The sequence below is a fragment of the Erpetoichthys calabaricus genome, chromosome 12 (genome assembly GCF_900747795.2).
Source record: "Erpetoichthys calabaricus chromosome 12, fErpCal1.3, whole genome shotgun sequence".
NCBI lineage: Eukaryota > Metazoa > Chordata > Cladistia > Polypteriformes > Polypteridae > Erpetoichthys > Erpetoichthys calabaricus.
In genome coordinates this window covers 10,911,444-10,932,662 of record NC_041405.2, presented here as the reverse complement: position 1 = coordinate 10,932,662, position 21,219 = coordinate 10,911,444, and the positions used below count along the sequence as shown (strand labels likewise).

The 21,219-nt window shown below is 41.0% G+C and overlaps 1 long non-coding RNA gene across 1 annotated transcript in view; it reads left to right on the top strand.

Annotated features, from left to right (window-relative positions):
• LOC127529793 (uncharacterized) overlaps positions 1–17,463 on the top strand; it is an 85,625-nt gene extending 68,162 nt beyond the window's left edge. Inside the window, exons 2-3 of the long non-coding RNA XR_007936412.1 lie at positions 15,584–15,633; positions 17,350–17,463. This is a non-coding gene — a long non-coding RNA (uncharacterized LOC127529793). The remainder of the gene's footprint in view (positions 1–15,583; positions 15,634–17,349) is intronic.
• Positions 17,464–21,219: the final 3,756 nt, after the last annotated feature.

Here is a 21,219-nt window from a genome sequence, read left to right as displayed (position 1 = left end):
TTTGGTAATGAGCAATTGAAATTTGAAGCCATCAGGACTGAGGGAACATCTCGAAAGCAAACACAGTAATCATGTTGGTACATCGATTTATGCTTTTAAGTTGAGAAGAGTTCGTTATGATCAGATAGCAACTTTTTCATCATATGGGTTTGCTGCTCCAGGAGAACCTTTTTGGAAGCCTCTGTTGTGATGTGAGATTTTGCATACAAGTTGATAAATATTTTGTATCTCTTTATTTGTAATTTAGGCAAAGTAATGTAATATTAGTGTTACATTAGTGAAAAGCATTCATGTTTGCCCCTGCCTTTTAGGACTGGGTCTCTTTGAATGTTACGACAGAGTTGGGGGAAAGTGCCTTAAACAAGTTTGGTAAATGTTTCTCTGAAGTCTCTCAACCCCCATAGGAAAGTCAGGCTGCCTAACTACCAAGCTTTACCTCAACATATGGTTTTGGGGGATGGCAGCTGTGAAGATGTTCTATTCCCCCATTGGTCTGAAGTATGGCTGTTTGGAATTGGCTTGTATCAAAAGCTTTTAAGTACCATGACATCCTATTGGCTCTAGGGGTTGGACAGAGAATCTATAAATGTATTTGCTTAACCTCACACTGTCTCTCTTACTAACATCTTATGAAGAAGCATCTTACGCCATGAACTGACAACAACAACACAATGAAGAGCACAGCTCAGCAGCCATATTGAGACAGGCATGTGGCCTGTTCTGAAGAAAGCCGACCACAAATAATGCCTTAACTAGAGACATTTTAAGTAACTAACAAGTCTGTGTGCCACCTGAAACTACACATCACCATTTATCAGGTTATATGGTTGCCAATATTCAAATGTACTTTGCATATTGTTATTATTTATGAATATTATCAATAATACATTGTTTAAATTGTAACTTAACTCCTGTTTGTCTTTTACTACACCTAATTGCCTGAGGTTATAGATGTAGAGGGGAAGGTGGGGAGAAGTTATATGTTACAATACCTTATAAACAGTAGTGAGTCTGGGAGATTTAAGGCATTCTGACAAAGGCTACATATTGATATTACAACAGAGGAAAGCAGAGTTATATATTTCTCTACCAAGACAAAACACCTCCTACAAAGTTTCATACATGACTGTCAAAGAAAAGAAGCCCCACACAATTGGGGAGACCCTCGTGAAACCTTGTGCGCTGGAAATGGCAAAAATCGTGCTGGGAGAGGATGCCACGAAGCAATTGAGTCAGGTGTACTTGTCCAATGACACTGTACACTAGAGAATTAAAGACCTGAGTCAGGACATAATAACCCAAGTTATCAGCAAGATTAAACAAAGTCCTGCAAAAATCAGCATGCAGATCGATAAATCAACTGACGTTTCAAACCACAGTGAATTGCATATATTATTAAGCTTTGTACATAAGAAGAACATCAAGGAAGAGTTTTTATTCTGTGAACGACTCAAAACAACAACCAGTTGACGTATTCAAGCTGATCCAATCGTTCTTTGATCGCCATGAGTTGGCATGGGATTGGGTCTATTTGTACAGATGGAGCTCCAACCATGATTGGCAAAAAATCTGGATTTGTTGCAACGAGAAAGCTCCACATCGCCAAGTTCTTGTATCCAAAACATTGCCAAAGAAACTTAAAGAAGTGATGGGAATACTTGTGCAAACAGTCAACTTTATTTGTGTATGTGCATTGAACCATCGATTATTTCAAAAATTCTGTGATGAAATTGGAGCGGAACACAGTGTGTTTCTGTACCACAGAGGTACGTTGGCTGAGCTGTGGCCGTGTTTTCACGCGTGTAGTAGAACTTCGGAATGAAATTCTCGAATTCCTCAAGCATCAACAATCCCCCTAGCTGATCATTTTGAAGATGAACATTTTATTGTTAGCCTGGGATATCTGGTTGATATTTTCAGAGTCCTCAATGATTTGAACATATCAATGCAGGGAAGGGATGTGGACATTGTTCAAGCCAGGGGAAAAGTTGTTGCATTTGCAAGGGAATTGCCTATCTGGCGTCCCGTGTTGAAAGCGGAAACCGGGCAAACTTTCCATACCTTGACAATATCCTTATTGGAGATGATTAAACACTACCTGTAGGAATACTTCAAGAAGTCAAAATCATTTGGATGTTCTAAGTACAAAATTTGAGGGTTACTTTCCAGATATTGATGATCTTAGCATGGAATCCGTTTGGTTACCCTTTCTCATTTGATATATCAAGATTAAGTGCCTCGCAGTTGGGAGACCTGGGGACCCGGGTTCGCTTCCCAGGCCCTCCCTGCGTGGAGTTTGCATGTTCTCCCCGTGTCTGCGTGGGTTTCCTCCGGGCACTCCGGTTTCCTCCCACAACCCAAAGACATGCTGGTTAGGTTGATTGGCGATTCTAAATTGGCCCTAGTGTGTGCTTGGTGTGTGGGTGTGTTTGTGTGTGTCCTGCGGTGGGTTGGCACCCTGCCCGGGATTGGTTCCTGCCTTGTGCCCTGTGTTGGCTGGGATTGGCTCCAGCAGACCCCTGTGACCCTGTGTTCGGATTCAGCGGGTTGGAAAATGGATGGATGGATGGAGATTAAGTGATAACGATTCAGCAAAGGATGATTTCATTGACTTCCAAGAAGACCCAAGAATGAAAGCTAATTTCGAAAGGGCTGGGATGGATGTCAAGCAGTTTTGCTGTGAGCAAATCCCAGCTTATCCAAGCTGGGCAATGAGGGCAATGAATGTTTTGGTTCCCTTCACAACTATGTATCTCTGTGAAACAGGATTCTCTAAATTACTAGGGGGCTCCGCCCCCTGCTCGCTTCGCTCGCCAACCCCTGGCGTTGGGGCATGACAAAGAGTGAGATGTATGAATTAGAAATAGAATGGTGTGCAGGTTTGGATGATGCCTATATAAATAAAAAATAGAGTGTTTGGCATAGAGTAATGTTTTATTGGAATATTTCTTTGTATACAACATTAGTAGTAAAGATGGTGTCTTGTCTTTGAATGAGTCTTCCTTGGCATGGATCATTTATAACTTTAACTTTAATGTCAGATGAACGTCGAACACGTGAGAAGGCAACATAAAGTTGTCCATGTCCAAAAACGGGTTCAGAGAGGTAGATGCCAACTTTGTCCATGGTTTGTCCTTGTGATTTGGTGATGGTCATGGCAAATGCAGGTTTAATGGGGAACTGTCGGCGTTTCAATGTAAAAGGTAATTGTAGGTCAGAACTCGTAAGGTCAATTCTAGGAATGAGAACAGTATTGTTAGCATGTGATTCTGTAAGAACTGTTGCTTGAATAACATTGTGTGTCATGGTGTTGACGACTAACCGTGTGCCATTGCATAAACCCTGTTTAGTGTTAAGGTTTCTTAATAGCATGATTATTGTTCCGTTTTTAAGGGTAAGGTTGTGTTGTGTTCATCCGTCCGGGTTAATAGTGTTCAAATATTCTAAGGGGAAATTCAGATGTTCATTGTCGTCATAAGAGTCAACTTTGTCAGAGCTTAGAAAGAGCCGTGTCTCTCCAGGAAGTAATGAAATGACCTGGTTATTAATGTGATTAACATTAATATTTTTTGGACATAATATAGTGCGTTGTGTTAACCACATATGCAAAAGCAGTATGGGCCATTGCCTTTTGGTGGCCTGATATGTACTCTGGTAGATGCAAAAGCAAATGAACTATTGTAGGATCTAATGCAGTTCATAAAGTTTTTACTTTCAGGCACATCGTTAGTTAGAAGCTTCTGTAGATATTCAGGATATGAATGTAAAGGAGGCAGTCTAATCTGCCCCTTTTGACAACAACGTGTAAATTCATTATTTGTATTGCCAGTTGTTTCTTCTGGGAAGTTAAGTGAATGACAATGATTGCAAATGACATTCATTAATCCCAATGAATTTTCCTCAATAGTGGACTCATTATTGAAGGCGTTGTCAGCCAACTGGTGTAAGCGTTTAGCAGGTGTCTGGCGTTGATGTCCGCGACGGACATGTTTTGCTTGTGGCGTTTGAGTGCCGCGTTGTTGCATGTCCATTATTTGTGTATTTTTGACTTTTAATTGATTCGCCTCCGCTTTGCGAAAAGTCCGTTTCAGTCTACGTCGTGCATTGTTTGTATTGAGCATTGTCAGTTTTTGTATGTTGGTCAGTTGAGCTTTCTGCTTTTGGAGTCTTGCTTGCTTGTTTTCTGGCAGGTCATATGCGCGTTGTACACGTCTGCGTTCATTTATTCTGTCTCTTCGCTCCCTTTTTTGTATGTCTGAGACGCGAGCTCTTTCTTTTGAAATCGTGCTTGTTTCAATGCAGCACTTTGAGACGCGCGCTGTATGCGTCTACGTTCATTGTGTCTGTCCATTTGGGCACGTCTCTGTAACGGGGTTACTTGAGCTTTGCGTTTTTTGATCGGAGACATTTTTTCTCGCGGAGTTTCCGAAGCGCGTTGTATGCGCCCCCGTGTATTTTCTTGTTTCATTCGTGTTCGTGTGTTTGGTCCCGTTATCCGATCCGAATCGTTTTGTACCCGTGACCGTGTATTCATGTCTTGTTTGTTCCTCAGCGTGCGAAATATGGATAAGTAATAAGGAGGATCACACTCACTGTTAATATGGAGCATTTTCTGCAGTTGAACGGTTAATAGTGCTTTATTGTAAGGAGATCCACCTATGCTGCCTAGTGTGAAGGTGTTGAGATGACGTATGTTTAATATGGACGTTTCCTTTAGATATGTGGCTTTGGGTGTCACTTCTTATTGATGTGGGGGGGGGGGGGGTGATGATTTTTGTTGCGCGAGCGTCTTCTTTCTTTTTGTGTTCCAGGGGCTTGTTGAATCCCCCTCTTTGTGTGTGTCCCGTCCGTTGCTTGTAGGGGGAGGGGGGGTTTGGTGGTGCCTTGCTGTTGTGCGTGAGCGTCTTCTTTTTTTTTGTGTGTTAGTGTCCCGTCCGGTGCCTGTGGGGGGGGGGGGGGGGGTGCCTTGCTGTTGTGTGCGAGCGTCTTCTTTTTTTGTGTGTGCTAGTTTCGTGTGCAATGGGTTTGTGCGGCGCATCCTACTTTTTTCTGTGACTTTTCCTTTTTTCTGTGCTCACTCATTTTTTCTCTGGTTTTGTCCGCCTCTCGCAGCCCCTCATTCGCCTCTCGCGGCCCCTCATTCGCCTCTCGCGGCCCCTCATTTCTTGGGGCGCATGCGCAGTACGTCTTTTTGCGGCTATGGCCCATGGCCGGATGTCCCTGCGTCCATCCGGTTTAGCATTCTCGGTTAGTAATATGGATTAAATCTGAAATCAAAGTGGAGAAATTGACTTGATGTGTCAGATGACATGCGAGTAGCTTTATCCATAACTGTACCCTGATTCGATGCTTTGATTGCACAAAAACAACAGCAAACATCTCACTAGATTAGTGAAAATCCGTGTTATGTGTTTGATATATTGAAAAAACGTGCACATTTAAGTTTGCTTTCTTCTTTTGTGTAATACTCAACTGTAAGAAGTAAAATTATTAGTTCATAATCTGAAACAGGTGAATCAAAGTTATATTGTAAAATAGCTGTAGCTGTTTGTATATTTGTCATTTGTCATTTTTTAATTTAGCTTATTGTAAATAAATATGATAAAGTTATCAGTGCATATGATTTTATTTCATGTTCTCTTCCTAGCTATCCATATCTAAAGTACAGTAAATTCAAGCTGTTGACATATTTGGAAATCATACTGGCAACTAATATAAGGAATGGTGATGATTATTTCGACAGTCAAGTAAAGGGGGTATGGGACCATATTGGACAATCCATTGGGGGTCTGGAGTCATCAAAAGGTTAAGAACCCCGGCTCTAGACCATTTACAACTTTATATTTAAAGAAAGAGGACTTTTGAAATCACCCCCAAACTAGACGCCAGTGAAACAATGTAAGAGCAGGAGTTATATGGTCATACTTTCTAGTTCTAGTCATGATTCTTCCAGCACTATTTTGAATTAACTAAGATTACACAGCTTGTAGTTCTTAGAGAGGGGAAGGAGAGGACATCACTGTGATCTCGTGTGGAAAATCAAAATGACTGTGATTAACTGTAAATTCTTCCCTCAAAGTGTATCTTTCATTTATTAAAAAATACATATGTATTTAAAAATATGTTTATCTTTGAAGATAAAAAACACACAGTTTCTTAGAATTATTACATCATCAGGTTCATCTAACTTTAATCTTTTTTTAGGGATGGCTCTGAAATGCAATCGTCAAAAAAATTGTAAAATTTGCAGAGACCCAATTATTCAAAAATAAGCAAGCTATTCACCCAAATATCTTCATCTGATTATACATCGACTATTGCTAATGAGATTAACAGAACATAATGAAAGGTGTAGCATTTTGTATGGGTGACAGTGTATTTCATAACAAACTTAAGTATGAACACCTTAGGGCAGAAGAGCAATGCACATTGGGTTTGTGTGGATGCACAGTGTCAGTTCATGGTGGTGCAGTGCTTTTTGCCAGTGGGCCAGTACACTGGCTGGCCAATTCAGTCGAACTACACACCTTATGAATGAAGTTTGTGGGGAAGGCGAGGGGTAGTCAGGTAGTATTGTCCAGTGGTCCTGCTTATTTTTATTTTTAAACAGTGGACTCAGATGGATCTCTTTCCTTATAATAATAATAATAAATAATACATTTTATTTATATAGCGCCTTTCCCATGCTCAAGGCACTTACAGAATATAATAAAGAACGGCAGCATATAGCATTGTACAAACCAGATAAATAAATAAAGAAGATTAAGACAGTGAATTCTGAATTATGCCACTAGAGTGAAAAGCTGGAGCAATTCTGAAATATTCACTTTGGTAGAGCTGCCACCATATTTGCTCACAGAGCTGAGAGAAGTTCAGTCAAGCTGTTAGAAGGCAGCAAACTAATCACAATTTTACTTTGAAGCACTGGCTGTAGCCTTATGATTTCCAAAATGGCTGCTGTATTTAGAATGCAGAGATAATTATTTTTTTAGCTATTGCAGATATTTGAAGAGTGTGGAGTTCATTAACCTTATGTGAATTTCAGAATAAATAAATAATTAATTAGACATTTTGTTTTGACAGAGAATAACTTCTGACAATATATAACTTTTTTTCCTTTTTCATGTATCCATTGGAAACATCCAGTATACAATAAAAGTTGTTTTACTAATATTGTAAGAGAATTAACAGACCATGATAAAGAGTTTGGACACCACCCTGGTGACCCCTTATAAATGAAATAAAATAATCTCAAAATAAACATGCACAATAATTGCAGCAATATTTTTCCAGATATAAGTTCCTACTTGAACTGTCTCAAAATGGTGGATGTTCCGGTTTTATGCCCTTCCAACAAGAAGATGCTGGTCCACGTGGATGGACACTGGAAGTGGTGTTATGGCGTTATAGCTGTCAGTCTTTTGGTCTGCAGAAGGAGGAAAAGAAAAGGAATTAGGACACAATGCCCACCCCTAGGAATTATAATCACCAGAGTCCTTAAGCTGTCCCCTATGCGCACATGCATGACAATAGATTGTGCCCTACTGTACTTGTCAGCATATCTTTTTAACAGTTGGAGTGCAGGACTGTTAAGGGTCACACAAGTGAGTTACAGGTGAAGTAAACTTTAAAGTCCAAAGCCCAAGATGTTGTAGAACACTTAAGAATAATTTTATTCTTACTTCTGACGTATTCTAAAAATTAAATTGACAGAGCATTGAATTCTTCTGCAAAAATGTGCAGGTAAGATTGCCAGAGGTGTGAGGTTCATTGAAATGGAATGTTGTAAAAAAAAAAATTCTTTGCATTTATATAGCGCTTTTCTCACTACTCAAAGCGCTCAGCAATTGCAGGATAAGGGCCTTGATCAAGGGCCCAACAGAGCAGAGTCCCTATTGGCATTTACGGGATTCGAACCAGTATCACTGCTTAGTTAGACAAATTAAAGAAAAATGAAGAGCAATCAAAACATACCTAAAAAAAAGTTTCAGTTTCAGAATGACTGTCTTTGTAGGACTTTGTTATTGTGGTTCATCTATCAGCTATCACTGCAAAAATGTGGTGTTTATGGAGGTGCAACATCTCAAATGCCTATCATACAACAGTGTGTGAAGTTCCCACTTTAATTGTTAGTTACTTTATAGCTTCTGTTTTCTTTCAAGACAGTTTTTCAGGTAGAACAATAAAAATATTTCCATGACAGAAAGTGTTTTTAAAATGAAGTACTGATGCAATGCAAGTGATTTCTAAGGAAAGAAAATGAAGAGAACAGTCATGGAACATCTAAGACCCAGTCACATGAAGTTTTCATAAAGAATCTCTATTTAGAATCATAACAGGCTCCATAGAGCAAATAACCATTAATAGATAGTAATAGATTTGTGAAATAGCAATGGGTCAGGATGTTAAAGGACTCTGCTAAATTCAGGTTTTCTTAACATATTAGTGTCCTGCTAGGAAGTAACCATACATTTAAGATGTTTTTTCTGGGGGTCTGCTGGAGCCAATCCCAGCCAGCACAGGGCGCTAAGGCAGGAATAAACCCCCCGGCAGGGCATCAGCCCACCGCAGGGCACACACACACACACACACACACACACACACACACACACACCAAGCACACACTAGGGACAATTTGGGATCGCCAAGGCACCTAACCTGCATGTCTTTGGACTGTGGGAGGAAACCAGAGTACCCGGAGAAAACCCACGCAGACACGGGGAGAACATGCAAACTCCACGCAGGGAGGACCTGGGAAGCAAATCCAGGTCTACTTAATGCAAGGCAGCAGCGCTAACACTGAGCCACCGAGTACAATTCTCTAATTAATTTTTTTAGGAGGCAAAAAAGAAGGACACAAGAAATTAGAAAAATGTGTAAGTGCTCTTCATGCTTTTGGGGCACATTAAAAGAGCTAAGAAAATGGTGATTTAGATTTTAAGATGGGGATAAGCCAGGGAGAAGATTTGTGAGGTTCTTTCCTAAGATGATAGAATGGTCTAGAGAGGAAACTGAACATTTTAAAGAAGGACTAGAGAATTTGCTTATATTTTTTTGGAGTTTTATAGGCCAGATAAGCATCATGATCTAGCAAACTCCTCAAATTCTTCAAAACAAAAAGCATTATTTATTTTTTATTCTATTTTCTGAATCACTAGTGTGACAATAAGAGGGGATATACCAGCACTCTACCCGACACAGACAGACAAAGTTTAGGCATGAAATTTTGGGGCCACTCACTGTTCATACAAGAATATCTAATTATGCAGTCCTACATAGGAGATATTACTATGAACTGAACCACCAAATGCTGTGAGAACGTGTGAGGGAAACAAATCTGTGCTTTGACAATAAAAGTGAATTAAGCTGTTACCACCCATGATAATAATATTTTAGTTGAATAATGGTGTCATAAATCAAACAATGAAGATCTGTCAATATATGTTACTATACCAACAGTACAACCACAAAAGGACAATGCTACGAGATTTCCCAAAGTCAGATATTCAAGGCTGAAACCAACATCAGTGTAAGGACTCCAGAAATGCAAACCGGCATTCATGAAGTAAACATCACATTGTCAATACAGACCGGTCAACACAGTCCTGGTAAAGCAAGAACGCTGGGAGGGAAGGTCAGAAAAATCCACCAGAGAAAAATACTGACAGGAATAAACAAGATTGTGGTTCAGGGACTAGCAGATGGTCTTAACACGGAGAGAGACATCAATCATCAAGTCCAAAACCATAAACGCAAGAAAATGTAGTCAAAGGAACAAAGCAAAGGTTTTAGCACTAATAGGCAGATGACCTAATTTGTCACACGACTTTGGTGTCATGTGACTGGCATTGGGATTAGCAACCTGTAAACATAATGAACATGACCATGCAAAAGATCAACACAGAAAGGTGGTGACCATGTTACGACAAGAACCAGAATTGTGTCTCCACAATAATGAAAAAAATTCTGAAAAACAAGAAAATAAGTTTAAAGACTGTAGTCTTGAACATAATAAATCCAGATTTGCTACACACATCAATTGATCCATGAAAAATATAACAATTGTGAGGGACAGTTGTACGTTACTGTGCTGATTGTACACTTGCTGGCCTAATTCTTCGGCTAGAAAGAACCGCAGCTACACCAGAGAGTAGATAACACCCTTTTCCAGCTTGCTTCAAGTATTTTAATAGGTCCTCTTTGCCGGCCAAACGCGATTTGATGGGTGAATGAAATACATTTCTTTTTGTGTTGAAGGCTAAAAAAGATAGAAAATGGGCTAATTTTAATTGCTGTGCAGTGCAGGAAAAAAACATCAAATGAACCTTTTATTAAGACCAATGCAGGATGACCTGACCCTTTTATTGAACGCTCAAGAAGATGGCAGAGGTACTAGGAAATGTCGGGAGAAGATTGGAACAGACAATCTCAGTAGTTTTATATGGTTAGTCATGGCCCAAAAGTACTTTAAGTTAGACTAGACTTAACCTTGGAAGCACTTCTAGGAACAGACTGAAAGAAACCAATGCTCAGAGGTCTGTGTAGTCAGGGTGATATATAAGAGTTCACCAGGTGGACATTGAGAGACCAATGAGAAATAGAGACACTGAAGGTGAGAAGGATTCTTATTTTTCCTCTGCTAAAATATATTCAAGAAGTGATTAGTAACACCACTGTTTGGTCCACACTAATTTCTCAGCTCTTAAATCCACCAGACAGAACAAGAACATTTTTAAATAGCTGTCACCCCTGCACTAAAACAGTGCAGTTTTACAATTTATGTGATGTCACTGATAATGAATTATTAGTGACCGGTTATATGTTAAGTGTACAAGAGGGGAACATTTTGTTAGTCATGATTTTTGAATTCTAAAAGCAGTAACTTCCTGAACTTATGTCTTCTTCACCTTCATTTTAAAGATGAGACTTTCTGAGGCCATGAAAGATGTCATTGGAATGATGTGATCAATAATGATGAAATCATTACAATAACTATAAAAGCTGGTGCCTGGATTTTGAAAGATAATCTATACTAATTAATAAAAGGCAAAGCCCTCACTGACTGACTGACTGACTGACTGACTCACTCATCACTAATTGTCCAACTTCCCGTGTAGATGGAAGGCTAAAATTTGGCAGGCTGATTCCTTACAGCTTACTTACAAAAGTTAGGCAGGTTTCATTTCGAAATTCAACGCGTAATGGTCATAACTGGAACCTCTTTTTTGACAATATACTGTAATGGACGGCAGCTCGATGGCCGTGGGAGGCGGAGTTGAGTGTCACGTCATCACGCCTCCCACGTAATCACGTGAAAAGACTGTGAACGCAGTAGGGAGAAATGAAGGAAGAGCTGCAAACAGCGAAGAACAAAAAATTAATTAAACAATTGAGAAGGGAGCGAAACAATAAGAAGCGAGCCAGTGAAGCATACAAGCATCTTCATAAGGGAAACAAAGCACGGTGTAAAACGTAAGTTTAAATTAAGTTTATTGAAACGCTCCCGTTGCGGATTGCAATAACATATTCACGAGATAAAAGAACGCAGTAGAGAGAAATGAAGGAAGAGCCGCAAACAGCGAAGAACAAAAAATTCATTAACAATTGAGAAGGGAGCGAAACAATAAGAAGCGAGCGAGTGAAGCATACAAGCATGTTCATAAGGGAAACAAAGCACGATGTAAAACGTAAGTTTAAATTAAGTTTATAGAAACGCTCCCGCTGCGGATTGCAATAACATATTCGCGAGATAAAAGTTTAATGAGAAGACACGAGGTATAAACGAACCACACGCCGTAGCGCAACGTTAGGGGCAACAGTTTCAACCATTCTATGATCTGCTTCTCGCAACTGAAAGACGGCACATGGCGGATGTTAGCCAACTTGCTGACCGCAACGTTAGGGGCTTCAACTCTGGCGCTGACGATAGAGATTCGATTCCCGAGAGGGGATGCAGTGAGTGTGTATGCCTGATGAGCCCAGAATTAGGGAGAAACACGTGTTGCATACTCTTTGCATTATTTGAAAGTAAACTATTAAAACCATTCTATGATCAGCTTCTGGGAACAGAAAGAGGGCACGTGGCGGATGTAAGGCGACTTCCTGACCAACCACAAGCGTAACCTGGCAGGTAACCACCCATACAGTCAGATTGTGATTCAGAAAACGAATGCCATGAATGTAATTACCACGATCTACATACTGTCAAATAAACGAAACACACGCCGTAGCGCAACAGCTGTGAAAAGCGAGGTTCACAAAAAAACAGATCCTTAACAAATTGTTATTGGTATATTTTCGATCCGTTTAAAAAGGTTTTCTTCTTAAAAAATTAAAAGCAGTACTTCGCCGCAACGAAGCGCGAGAATTTGGCTATATATATCTGCTTCTCACAATTAAAAGAGGGCACGTGGCAGATTTTAGACGACTTCATGACCAAACATAAGTGTTACCTGCCAGGTAGGGTTACCACTTTAAATACAAAAAAATAAGGGACGCATACTGCAGCGGGTGCCACATCCCAGTGCCAACACTTTGCAGACTCTGCTTAAAAGACCCGCCCTCCTCACTGGACAGTTAAAAAGACCAATCAAACTAACGATGACATCAAGTATTACCCAATCAAAAGTAGGAAAGGAGGCATCTTCATAAAATGCGTGTGGGATGATTTGCATGAGACGCTGCTTTAAAAAAAAGGATAAAAAAAATACGGGACAAATCCTGTCCCGTATTGATTCAAAACGGGACGCACAATTTCATTCTCAAATACGGGACGATTCCGTATTTTAAAGGACGAGTGGCAACCCTACAGTGCCAGGTAACCACCCATACAATCAGATTGTGATTCAGACTAGGAATGCAATGAATGTAATTACCCCGATCTACATACAAGGCGAAAGTCTTGCAACATTCAAAGATGATGGTTTGGGATAAGTACACCATGGAACATAAAAGAGCTTATGAAACCTTGAACCGAAAAAAGCAAGATCTCAGAGATCGTAAAAAAAAAATAGGAGGTAATGTCGTTTTACTCGACGTAAATTTTAGTCAAACATTACCAGTTATTCCACGAGGGAGACCAGCAGATGAACTCAACACGTGTTTAAAATCCATGCTTCTCCCACGCTCGGTTATATGTCGCGTGTTCTCGGGTAGGTACACCAAAAAATGTATACATTTAAGGATGTAATGGGCAAACAAAAAATGAGGTATACCCGAAGGCACTGCAGTAGTACTTAATGTAACTTTACTTCTTAAATGTTAATGTTTTACTGTTTAATAATTTATACGCTTCTTATATGTTGTTCAAATTCTTTTATCAAAATACCAGTGACAGCGCAATGCACGATAACATGGAGTGAATACACCATACGCATCCGCCCACGGCCGCCCTGGTGTGCGCAGATAGGAGTTGATTCTACAATAAAATAAAATAAAGATAAAAAGAGTAATACAATCATCACCCATAAAGCGGATAGTAGACGTGACGTACTATATGTGTACCAGATTTCAAGTCAATAGGTGAAACGGTTTGCGAGCTACAGGTGATTTAAAATCCTGGACAGACAAACGAATAGCCACGGTAGCAAATTACAGAAGAAGATTTTACTGTTTAATAATTTATATTTATATGAAATGTGCTTCTTATATATTACTTCATATTCTCATATGATAATAATGTTAATGTTTATATTGATTTCTATGTTATTGAAACTGCAAGTAGTGTGTTAAAGAGGTTATGAAAAAGTAAAGGAAACATTTTAAAAATAATGTAACATGATTGTCAATGTAATTGTGTTGTCATTGTTATGAGTGTTGCTGTCATATATATATATGTGTGTATATATATATATATATATATATGTGTGTATATATATATATATATATATATATATGTATATATATATATATGTATATATATATATATGTATATATGTATATATGTATATATATATATATATATATATATATATGTATATATGTATATATGTATATATGCATCGGCACCACGCTCTCCCGATGACCGCGATGACAAACACCCCAGAGATCCCCCGTCGGCCCCGTCCACCATCGGCTCCACGCTCTCCCGACGACCGCGATGACAAACACCCCAGAGATCCCCCGTCGGCCCCGTCCACCATCGGCTCCACGCTCTCCCGACGACCGCGATGACAAACACCCCAGAGATCCCCCGTTGGCCCCGTCCACCTTCGGCTCTACGCTCTCCCAACAGCTGTGATGACAAACTGCCCAGAGATCCCCCATCGGCCCCGTCCAAACTCACCAAGGATCCGTCTGGCCCAACCTCACGCAGTAGGTTACCCATGCAGGTTGACCTCCGTTCTGCACACTTCCAGGCTGACACCTAAAGTATAAATGTAGCTGTGCCGCTGCTCTCTCGTTACTTCTCTCCAGTGAGACACAGGACTGTTGATGGAAACAAAATACGAAAACAAACTGCGTGACTGAACAATGATGGCGGCTGTGGTTGATGAGTCCTCCAAGGGAGTTCGTTCCCCAGCACATGTTCTCATAGAAATGGGCACTGACTGCGACACCCCCGGCTTGATGGCTTGTCCCCAGTGCAAGCCCAGTGTGACTGAGTTGAATCCCAAGCCCAAGGGACAGCAAATAGGTTTCATTCTGTGTCTCCTCTTAATGATTGTTTGTGCTACTTACACCATCATGTTCAGCTTGGTCTTTGACGAATCACACACCATTGCCAAGGGTCTTGTCCGACTTGCTTCTAAAGTGATGGAAAATGTCTGTGGTACCTTGAAGAATAATCTGCCACTTAAAATGAAAATGACTAATGCCAGCATTGCACGGGCACTTCAGCTCATGGATGTCATCACTACCATCACACCGCTGGCTCTCTCTGTTGTTTATTCCCCTAATGAGGATCCCAGATGGATGGTGGCGGTGCTTTGTGTTGCAGACATTCTCCTCAGGTGTATTGTCTTCATTTGCAGTAGGAAAGAGAGAGCGTGACTGGTGGGTAGGGTGAGGTTTACTGTAGATTAGCCAAATTCTAAATCGCAGTCTGCCCAGATGTATAATTGAGCGTCTAGTTGAGTGAAATAAAACTGATTAAAATTTGCTTGTTGTAACTGTTTTAGTTTCCTGTCCTCCTTTTGTCCTTTCTTGACTATCAATAAAGAGGTGAATATTGGCGCTTTAGTATTAGGTTCTGGATATCCACGTGGATCCTCAAGTGCTGAAGCTCTGGTTTGAAACTCATTGGATGTCAAGATAGACACCGGCAGTATAACAGCAGTTGTGCCATTGCTGCCACCCTAGTGCAGCCCAGAGAGACACCCGGGCTGTGAGCAGAAACAAAACACGAAAAGAATCTGCCAGCGTAAAGAAATGTAATTGCTGGTCCTTCCAACAGCCTTTGTTCTCCAGCACTTGAGCTCATTGAAATGGACACTGACTGTGAGACACCGGACATGAAGTCTCGTCCCCCTGTACTAACTCAGTGAGACTCTGCTCGAGTCTCACCAGAGTCCTAAGAGATATAAGGATTTCAGTTGAGAAACTGGACTGGTCAAACTGGAGAGATTCGCAAATAAGTAAACAGGTGCTGGTCAAAGAAAAATAAAACAAAACCCGTCCATCCTGATTTGAGAGGTGACAATCTCTCTCTGTGTACCCACAATAGGGCAGCAGAAACTTGAGAAGCGCATTACAGCCTGGAAGACCTGAGCCTCTTAGACTGTGAGAGTCCCGGAGAGGAGGCACGAGTTGCTATGGTGTGAAACATAAAGTATGGGGGGAATAACGGGAGGGAAAATGAGAGGATAATAATGCAGGACACCATAGTCGTTGAAGCCAAGCACAGTCGCAGCTCGGTCCTTTAAATGTTCGAAGCCCTGTGCTAGCAAACATGCAGCTGATCACACACAGAGGAGGGGGAACAGTGAGCAAGAGTGAGTTTATTTCCCAGAGGGAATTTCTGAAGATCGGCTCCGTCCACCTTCGGCTCCACACTCTCCCGACAGACGCGATGACAAACTCACCAAGGATTCCCCCGTCGGGCCCAACCTCATGCAGTAGGTTACCCATGCAGGTTGACCTCCTGCACACTTCCAGGCTGACACCTAAAGTATAAATGTAGCTGTGCCGCTGCTCTCTCGTTACTTCTCTCCAGCGAGACACAGGACTGTTGATAGAAACAAAATACGAAAACAAACTGCGTGACTGAACAATGATGGCGGCTGTGGCTGATGAGTCCTAGCACATGTGCTCATAGAACTGGGCACTGACTGCGACACCCCTGGCTCGATGGCTTGTCCCCAGTACAAACCCAGTGTGACTGAATTGGATCCCAAGCCCAAGGGACAACAATTAGCTTTCCTTCTGAGGCTCCTCTTTATGATTGTTTGTGCTACTTACACCATCATGTTCAGCTTGGTCTTTGACAAATCACACACCATTGCCAAGGGTCTTGTCCGACTTGCTTCTAAAGTGATGGAAAATGTCTGTGGTACCTTGAAGAATAATCTGCCACTTAAAATGAAAATGACTAATGCCAGCATTGCACGGGCACTTCAGCTCATGGATGTCATCACTACCATCACACCGCTAGCTCTCTCTGCTGTTTATTCCCCTGATGAGGAGCCCAGATGGATGGTGGCAGTGCTTTGTGTTGCAGACATTCTCCTCAGGTGTATTGTCTTTATTTGCAGTAGGAAAGAGAGAGCGTGACTGGTGGGTAGGGTGAGGTTTACTGTAGATTAGCCAAATTCTAAATCGCAGTTTGTAATGATGTCAAATTTAGCGTCTAGTTGAGTGAAATAAAAATTGATTAAAATTTGCTGGTTGAAACTGTTTTAGTTTCCTGTCCTCCTTTTGTCCTTTCTTGACTATCAATAAAGAGGCGAATATTGAAGATTCAGTATTAGGCTCTGGATATCCACGTGGATCCTCAAGTACTGAAGCTCTGGTTTGAAACTCATTGGATGTCAAGATAGACACCGGCAGTATAACAGCAGTTGTGCCATTGCTGCCACCCTAGTGCAGCCCAGAGAGACACCCGGGCTGTGAGCAGATACAAAACACGAAAAGAATCTGCCAGCGTAAAGAAATGTAATGGCTGGTCCTTCCAACGGCCTTTGTTCTCCAGCACTTTGAAATGGACACTGACTGTGAGACACCGGACATGAAGTCTCGTCCCCCTGTACTAACTCAGTGAGACTCTGCTCGAGTCTCACCACAGTCCTAAGAGATAAGGATTTCGGTTGAGAAACTGGACTGGTCAAACTGGAGAGATTCTCAAATAAGTAAACAGGTGCTGGTCAAAGAAAAATAAAAAACAAAACCCGCCCGTCCATCCTGATTTTAGAGGTGACACAATCTCTCTCTGTGTACCCACAATAGGGCAGCAGAAACTTGAGAAACGCATTACAGCCTGGAAGACCTGAGCCTCTTAGACTGTGAGAGTCCGGGAGAGGAGGCACGAGTTGCTATGGTGTGAAACATAAAGTATGGGGGGAATAACAGGAGGGAAAATGAGATGATAATAATGCAGGACACCATAGTCGTCAAAGCGAAACACATTCACTGGAGCAACCAGTGAAACAATCACACAGAGGTTTGTGCCACAAACCCCATGAGGACACTTACCTCATATAGATGTGAGCATATGAGAACCTTTTTCAGTTTTCTGGAAAGATCTTTTGAGAGGTGGAGCTATTGCATGGCTTACTTATACAGCAATACCTCATTCAGAGAACACAACAGGTCTCGAGTGATGAAGGACAACCTGCGCTGGTTGAGAGACCTGAGGAGTTAGCAACGCCCTTCCGATGGAGAGAGCAGTCCAAGATGGTCTGTTATTGAAATAATTCACATTCCATCCACTTCAGGGCTCCATTACAAGTTCTCTGTGTGATATGTCTGTGCGTGCTGTTTGTCTTCACTGGATAAAGAAGACAAGTGTGGAACTCGAGTTGGCATCTGAAGTGGCAGGTGGAGCTGCTGAGGTGCGCAGTTCTCAGTGCAGGGAGTCGGTAACATCTATCTATCTATCTATCTATCTATCTATCTATCTATCTATCTATCTATCTATCTATCTATCTATCTATCTATCTATCTATCTATCTATCTATCATATAGTGCCTTTCACATCTATCTATCTATCTATCTATCTATCTATCTATCTATCTATCTATCTATCTATCTATCTATCTATCTATCTATCTATGTATCATATAGTGCCTTTCACATCTATCTATCTATCTATCTATCTATCTATCTATCTATCTATCTATCTATCTATCTATCTATCTATCTATCTATCTATCTATCTATCTATCATATAGTGCCTTTCACATCTATCTATCTATCTATCTATCTATCTATCTATCTATCTATCTATCTATCTATCTATCTATCTATCTATCTATCTATCTATCAGATGGTAGCTTTTGCTCTTTCTATTCAATTTGATATTAATCTAAAATGCCACCTTAACAGAACTGCAATTCTTTTCTCAACCTTCACTCTCCACAATATGCTCCTCCCACCTGCCGGTCAGATGCCTTCCCACTGCCACTTTCCTAAACCACGCCCAGCTTGCTTATTCGGCTCCTCCCTACGCTCTTCTCCAGCTGGTTCAGTTGCTCATTCTTGTTCGTCAGTCGTAGGATTCGCGTTGTCTCCTTATGTGCCTCTGACAACGAATATTCTGGCCAGGTTAAGGGGTTGTTGTGACTTCCGATTTTCCTGGAGTCATCCTCTTGTTGTCTTTTAGATAGATTTATGTATGAACTGCGAGTGCATATGAGGCCCACTTACAATCTTAACTTTCAAAGATAAGGATCAGATGATGTGTTACATATCCCACCAACTCAAACAGGAGAGAGGAGAAAATAGAGACCATATAGGCATCATGAGGAGACTAGCTGGATGGAAATGTGTACCTAAAAGAGAATATGTTTAGGGATAGGGTGAGCATGACATGATATTATGGGGGGCTTAGACCACCTAAATGATGCCTTGGAGTCAGGCCTGGTGGTACATATCACCCCAGCTCAAATAGGACGTAACACAGACCATGTGGAGACTGGGAGTATGGAATTTACAATGTGTTACAAAACCTCAGCTCCACTTTAAAAGGAGACTTGTGACTTTTAAATGACAGTTGTGGCCTTAAGTGACTTGTGGCTTTAAAACGGGAGTTGTGGCCTTAAAATGAGTGTTGTGGCATTGAAATTAGAAATTGTGCCCTGAAGTGAGTTGTTACTTTTAAAATGGGAGTTTTGGCATTAAAATGTAGGATTGCGATTATAAAATGAAGGGCTGTGGCTGTAGAAGGGGAGTTGTGGCCCTAAAACTGGAGTACTGGTCTTATGTGAGTTGTGGAGTTAAAATGGGACTTTTGGCGTTAAAAAGGTAGCTGTGGTATTACAGTGGTAGTTTTGGACTTGTGGTTATTAGAGTTGGGGTATGGGAGTTGTGATAAGACACTTATGGTATGGGAGTTGTGGGAGTTGTGGTATGGAAGTTCAGATAGGAGAGTTGTGGAATGAGAGTTGTTTTATAACACTTTCTGTATGAAACTTGTGGTATGGGATTTGTAGTATGGGAGTTGTGGGAGTTGTGGTATGGGAGTTTTGATAGGAGAGTTGTGGAATTGGAGTTGTGGTATGAGAGATGTGGTACGGGAGTTGTAGTTTTGGAATTGTTGCATGTGACATATGTTAAGGGTCTTATGGTAATGGACTTGTGGTATGGCACTTGCAGTATGAGAGTTGTCATGTTGAAATGAGAACAAGGTGTCTTAAATGAGCATCTCAACTCTGAGAGGGCCTTGTACTGTCTTAACCAGGGCCTGCTTAATTCAGGGTCCCCAAGGTACAATGTCCATGACTATAGCTGTAGAGGCAGTATGCCTTATTTATTTATTTATTTATTTATTTATTTATTTATTTATTTATACACCACACATCAGGAGAAGGTTTTATCTGTCGAATTGTTTTTTTGCTCCGTTAAGTTTTCAGTTCTGTGTGGACTGTCTGAGAGTTCCTCTTAGATAGATAGATAGATAGATAGATAGATAGATAGATAGATAGATAGATAGATAGATAGATAGATAGATAGATAGATAGATAGATAGATAGATAGATAGATAGATAGATAGATAGATGTGAAAGGCATTATATAAGAGATTGATAGATAGATCATTTTTAATTTTAAATATACCCTTATTAAAAATTAGTACATAATTGCAGTGAAATTAACAGTCAAAATTCAACAACATTTAAAAATAAGAAAGTACACCTAACAGCTCAAGAAATGATGGGAGCTGAGTCTGAAGAATCCCCAGACAGAGTCTGTTCCCTGGCACATGAGCTCATTGAGGTGGGCACTGACTGCAGGGCAACCCGGCTTGCCTGCTGGCGAACTTTTTTGGTCGTAAACCGAGTTGTACGTTTACCGAGGCGTTCATGAACTGAGGTTCCACTGTACTAGGTAAGTACATAGAGAGTGATCATTTAAAATAGATAGTAATAACTAAATAATAATAACTAATAACAAAATCCAGCCATAGTAACAAATATATGACACATAAATACGTGACTAGGAGCAGATCTGAGGATGGGGGGCAGTCCGGACAGCCGAGGGGTAGAAGCTGCTGTAGTACCTGGCAGAACTGGTTCAGAACTTTCTACCAGGTGGAAGTGGGACGAGCAGACCATGGGAGGTGTAGTAGTGGTCCGTCATAAAGCTGTAGGCTTTGCTGATACAACACTTTGTAAAGATGTCTGAAACAGTGGGCATTGAGGACCCAAGGACCTTCTCAGCAGCATGTGCTGGCCATTGTAGGACCTTACGGTCAGAGACACCACAGTTCCCAAACCAGATGGTGATGCAGTTTGTCAGAATGCTCTCCATGGTTCCCCTTGTAAAATAAAACTATAGGATCATGATCTTCCATGTTGGTCCATAAACAAGAGTCCAGGGCAGCCTGAATGAGGTACCACCGCTGTCCACTGACTCCAAATCGATGAATATAAACTCGTCTAAATCATTGAGCCGGGTTACTTTCATTTTCCTGAAAAAGCTTGTCACGAGTAAATCGAGGAAGCAAACGAGCTTTGTGTCTCCTCCAGACCTGACTGGTGAGCTGAGCAGGCCAGAGCCTGACAAACTGTTACAAACATCCAGAAATTTCCACATAAATCACTGAGAGTGACAGGTTGGTCTGTGAGC